Source organism: Pundamilia nyererei, unplaced genomic scaffold, assembly GCF_000239375.1.
Source record: "Pundamilia nyererei isolate P.nyererei 1_Seehausen unplaced genomic scaffold, PunNye1.0 scaffold00449, whole genome shotgun sequence".
NCBI lineage: Eukaryota > Metazoa > Chordata > Actinopteri > Cichliformes > Cichlidae > Pundamilia > Pundamilia nyererei.
In genome coordinates, this window is record NW_005187850.1 from 241,564 (window position 1) to 247,206 (window position 5,643).

Genomic DNA, 5,643 nt, shown 5'->3' on the forward strand with positions numbered 1-5,643 from the left:
TTAAAGAGCAAGAGTTTAGGAAGTACAGGTGCAAGTTTTTCCAAAGATCGAACTCACCTCACATACAGGAAGGAAAACTGGAGAATGGTAAGAAATATCATCATCATCACCATCATCCTTGTGTCAGACACCAGACGAGGCACACACAGGAAATCAGAATATTTGATTAAAAAATCGATACAGAACAAAAGAGGAGTTTCGGAAACACTGGGAACTTTTTTTCTGGCTCATGAGCAGTCCGGAGCTGCAGTACGAACTTTTCTAAAACATTTCCACAGTTAGTGAGTCCCCATCTATTCAAAGTAATGGAGCCAAGGACATTTCAAAAAGTCACCTGAACATAAAAGAAACTTGACAAGTCCTTAAAATAAACTGCTTTATTTCTCTGATTTGTTTACAGAGCATATAAACTGCCCACGAACATATCTCAGCGTGTACAGAACAGCGAACAGCACCATCACATGTGATTATCCAGATGTTTACGAGTCCCACATAAAGTTCTTCTGTAAAAAGAACCGTTTTACCTGTGAGGACATTTTATCAACGTCAAAAGGGACGTTTACTCTCACAGGCAGCAGCCGTGCCTTTAACATTTCCATCAGTCATGTGACCTCACAGGATGCTGGTGATTACTGGTGTGGAGTGGAATCAAATGATGGAAGTTACAGATTATCACACACACAAATACACCTGAAAGTTATAGGTGAGTATTCCACATGTTCAGTATCACAGGTTTAAATGATAAAAGCTGGCTGATAAGCTGAAGGCAAATATTTGTCTTTTTGTCTTCAGACATTCAACCTTTGACATCAACTATTGGGCAGAACTTCACATACCAGTGTAAGTACAACCAGGATGCTTCCTCATGTATAAAATTCATCTGCAAAGGAGAAGATTCAACTGTATGCAAACAGCTAGTAACCAGCACAGAGCCTGACGTGAACCAGAGGTTTATAATGAAAGAGAACAGCGGGAGTATCACCATTACAGTGAGAGAAGTAACAGCAAACGATAGTGGGATATACTGGTGTGGAGCAAGAGTCCCTCACAAACACAATCAAACACATGACGACTTCTTTGATGGATTTAATTTGACTCTAGGTAAGTTGTGCTGTTTGTTGTGTGGGTGACTGTCAAGATCAACCTATCAAAGAAAATATATGTCACTTTTTAAGACATTTGCTCGTAGTCAGTCAGAAATCAAAAGGAAATGTGAGGTAACACAGACTGTTTTCTCCTGGACTATAAGTGGAATATTTGGGCTATGCTACAATCATAATTAACAGCAATAGCAGTGTAATATTTTGTGATATAACAACATCACGTCTTTAGTTTCCCTAGTGCACGTAAGAATGGATGGAAATTAAGAAAGGCTTTAAGGTACTGGTTAAAAAACTTGACCCAGGATACAACATCATAAATAAAAGTTTCTTTAAAATTTTACTGTGTGACAGTCCTGTGCAGGCTTAACCTGTAGAGTTACAAGGTTTAGTAACAAAATACCAGCATTTTAAATGTTATACTTAAGCTAGGACACTTTTGTCTTTGCATTTGTCTTATGTTGCATCACCACATAAGTCCTCCTTTCCCAATATTGTGTCATCAGTGATAGCAAATCCTTGGGAAAAGTGAAAAATGCCCTAATTATATTTGCCCTAATATGCAGCCTGCAAGCTGCAAGCAGATGATGAAATTTTCCCTTTTCTCTAACATATCATCAGAAATATCCCAAATTTCCTTAAAATATGACATCATTTTAAAAGGTTGATCTCCCACCCCTACTAACTTATACTTAAAAGTGCAGTCAAGACCTTTAGTTAATTATTTAACATCAATATTATCGATAATGATCTACACCAGAAACTGTGTATTAAAAACATACATTGGTTTCTAGACTTTTGAAGTCTGACTGATAAGGTTTTGGGTGCCACCATGTTGTGTGTTCCATACACTGTAACAACGAAACACACAGAAACACATCTGCTAATTAGACTGCTAATGCTAGCATTCTATTACCTGCATGGCGTGCACCACATAGCAGGCTGTACAAATCTGTTCAGTCACGCACACCTCAAATGCTACTGAAAGGTCTGGATCAGAACTAGTGAAAGTCAGGTCAAGGGATTAATTAATAGGTGCATTATTTGCATCGGTTACAAAGTCTGCAAAAGTATATTCTGCAAAAGCACTTGACAAAGTTCACTGTATGAATGTAATAACCTCTGAGGCTGTTGCTGTTTATGCTTCAGTCTTCCTGCACCACCTTCACCACCTGCAGAGGTGTGACATGAATATTTACAGGTTTATCTTGATGAACATTCATTTTCCTATATATATTTAATATGAAGGGGAAATCTCAGAACACAATACTTTTTAGAAAAACTTTTCCCCCACAGTGCAGTCTTCTTGATATTCAAGGAAAACATATAACACATTCAGAGCGTCAGTGTTTTCACCTGGGAGGGCACTAGTCTAGCTTTTAGTTTATTACAACAAGTCCTAGAGTCCATCAGCCTTAAACATCTTTACTTAGCACAGTTTAATCTGCACGATATCTGAAACTCTCTGTAACTTGCTTTACTGCAACAGAAGAATTTAGTTTAGAGATGTTATTATAATGTCTAATGTCTGTACTGCTGAACCTTTGACGATATGTTGCTGTGCAGGATGTGAAAAATGATTTCAAAATATTTCTGTCTCAAAACAAACAAAAAACCCAAACAGATTCTTTCGTTTGAGCTTTTTTTTAAAGGAATAAGACTTAATATTCAAAATTGTGTGTTTTGTGTATTAACATCAGTTGTTTCAGTTATATAAGACATACGACTTTCTGAACACTCTCCTTTTCTTCAAGGTCTGAAACAAGAAAGTATTCTCCATCCACATGAGAATAAGAATTTTGGTGAGAGTGTACATTTTCTATCTCGCAGAAAACAAACAGACATTTTCACGACGTCCTCGGACAGTGTTGTGTGATGATTGCATGTGAATCAGTTTCCAGTCATCCTGACTCTTTTTGTTTTTTCTGAGGCAGTCGTCGTGTTGATCTTCTGTATAGCTTTTCTGCTGCTGATGGTTGTGATAGTTTTGATCCTTATTTACAAACGTAAGTTCATTTATCACTTACCTTCATTTTTACACCTATATCTAATCATACATCTGGCAGAAAGTTGCTGTGAGCAGGAGGACAGACAGGTGAGATTTCCAGATCTAAGATGTCAGGACGGAGTGAGCAGCAGAAGGCGGTGGTTAGTTTTTAGAAGGTAAAAAGTTGGCGAGAAGGACCAGCGACAGAGGAGGCCGACCAGCGCTATAGTGGTACTAACAATCTGGCGGAAAGTGAAGGTATCAGCCGGTCCTTAAATACTGACAGGTTATTACTAGAGATGAGCCGTAGTTGAGGGAAGTTGGATGTGAGAATCGGAGCTTCCGGAGTGCATTGTGGAAAAATATGCCAAACAGCAACACACACACTGGATCCTGACAGATGTCAAATGAAGAGCTAGTTAAGTCTCAGTTCAGTGACGTGTCAAAATGAGTCTACGTTGTTCTGTTTCTTTTCGATTTCTCAGGCCTTTCACCTTCAAAGGATACAGGAAGTGAAGCAACACCACAGTATATCAAAGAGGTGAGTTAATGGTGCTCTATGTGTGACTGTGGCAGTGTGCTATGATCCATGCAGTCACTGGGAGGTTTCTGATGCAGTACCATATACTTGGCTGCCAGCAACCACATGCCAACCAATCAGTCAATGCATATTTTTTTCCTAAAGACCTGTGGTTGCCAGGGGGGTCACTGACACCTCTCTAGTCCACTGTGTCCAGGGAATAAGCAGTTTCCTGGCAACTGCCAGCACCAACAGCAACCAGTCAGAGAATACACATGAAAGTAGAGTCACTGCCACATCATCACTCGCCAGTCTCTAGACCTGTGCGGCCGAGGCCTGAGCTTACAGTACCTGCTAACACTGACTGATTGAAAGCTCTCCCAAGTAAAAAAATAGTGAACTGATTTAATGGATGCATGATTAAAAATCCCCGGTTTAGCTTTTTTGGCCATTTTCATATCATTTTATTTGCCAGCGTTCTGAACTAAGCATTGCTTAACAGTTTTAGCAACACCAATTTGAATTTCAAGATGTACAGATAATGATTGATGGTAAACCTCATCAGATCAAATATAAACAGTTCAAACTGTAATTTCTTCTCCTCTTTCTGGCAAGGACAATATCTATGAAGAAATAGAGGAGCATTTCCAGAGTCCAGGCTCAGAATGTGCCACAAACACAGTTTATCTCACCGTCGATCATCCTACAAACCATCCTGCCTCACTCCATTACTCCACCATCAACTTTCCGATCAGCTCTGACATAGCTGCTGCTGAGACACTGATCCTCACACCCAGCTCATCGGCCTGCAAATATTCAACTGTGAAGCACAGCACGAGTCTGACTACGTCGACTGCCACACACCCACCCAGACCTCCACAGGAGCCTCTCTACTCAAAAGTCAACAAGTTGAAGCCAAAACAGAAATAAGGTCTGTGAAGAAATATGAAATACTGATTTATGTCAAATCGTGTATAGTAATTAAAAAAAAACAAAGAGGTGCAAAACAAGTGTATCAAAATGTTGGCAACATGCTCCCAAACTGAAAAGGAAGTGCGCTGACGTAGAGCTTGACATGTTTTGAAACCAGTCTGATAAGATGAAACTTGCGGTGTTCTGTTGCGTAGATAAATTCTGTCTACATTTCCTTCCTTGAGGTGTTTTTGGTTACAAAATATGAATTTGCTTGCATGCGTTTCTTGTTTGTCCTTGTGCTTTCATGAATGCTGGTCTAGTGATAGGATTCACACAATACTGTAATATTTTTATGGTCACAGTTCCCACATTTCTTAGTGGAATCTTGTGATATTTAGAAATGATAAAAATAGTTAAATCCAAGATTTGGAAGGAAATCTATTTTCAAATCAAACTGGAAATGTCTTTATTCGCTTGGCGTGGTTATGTTTAACTTAAAAGACTCCATATTCAGCAAAAAAGCCTTGATCATGTTCATGTTGCAGTAAGTCAGAGTAAGCCTTTACCTCAAACTGAATTAAATAAAAATTACAGAAAAGTTTATTTAAATACACATAGCAGTATCATTTTTAATAAAATGACATCAGGATGCTGAGCCTCCACTGGTTTAAATCTGCACTCTCCATCATTCTCCCTTTTAGACTCTCACTGATGCGATCCACCCCTGTCAACCTCAAACCCACCTCAGCTGGAGCCATCCAAACCTCAGTCTACATCCTCACCACCACCACCTGGACTCTGGTGGATCCTGTCCTAAAACTGCTGGGATTGTGTTCTGCCATGATGAGCTGCTGGAGTCTGACTGCCAAATACAATCATTTCTCTATGTCAGTAAATCATGTTCTTTTAAGTGAGCTCTCCTTATTGAAACACTTTTGAGACACATCCCTGGTATCCTTTTAACAACCCCACAGACTGCAGTGATGGGAATAACGCCGTTACTTTTTCAAGCAGCTGCGTGCGCTCCCGCGGACGGTAATCACGATTACTGTCTAGCACAACACCTGGAGCATGAGTGCTGCTGTTTGACTGAGGAAGAATAAAGTAGTCGTGGTAAGCCA

At 39.6% G+C, this 5,643-nt stretch overlaps 1 long non-coding RNA gene across 1 annotated transcript; it reads left to right on the forward strand.

Annotated features, from left to right (window-relative positions):
- Positions 1-7: 7 nt before the first annotated feature.
- LOC102199357 (uncharacterized) lies at positions 8-855 on the forward strand. The gene is made up of 3 exons (XR_312337.1): positions 8-87; positions 401-703; positions 793-855. It is a non-coding gene; the product is annotated as an uncharacterized LOC102199357 (long non-coding RNA).
- The last annotated feature ends 4,788 nt before the right edge of the window (positions 856-5,643 follow it).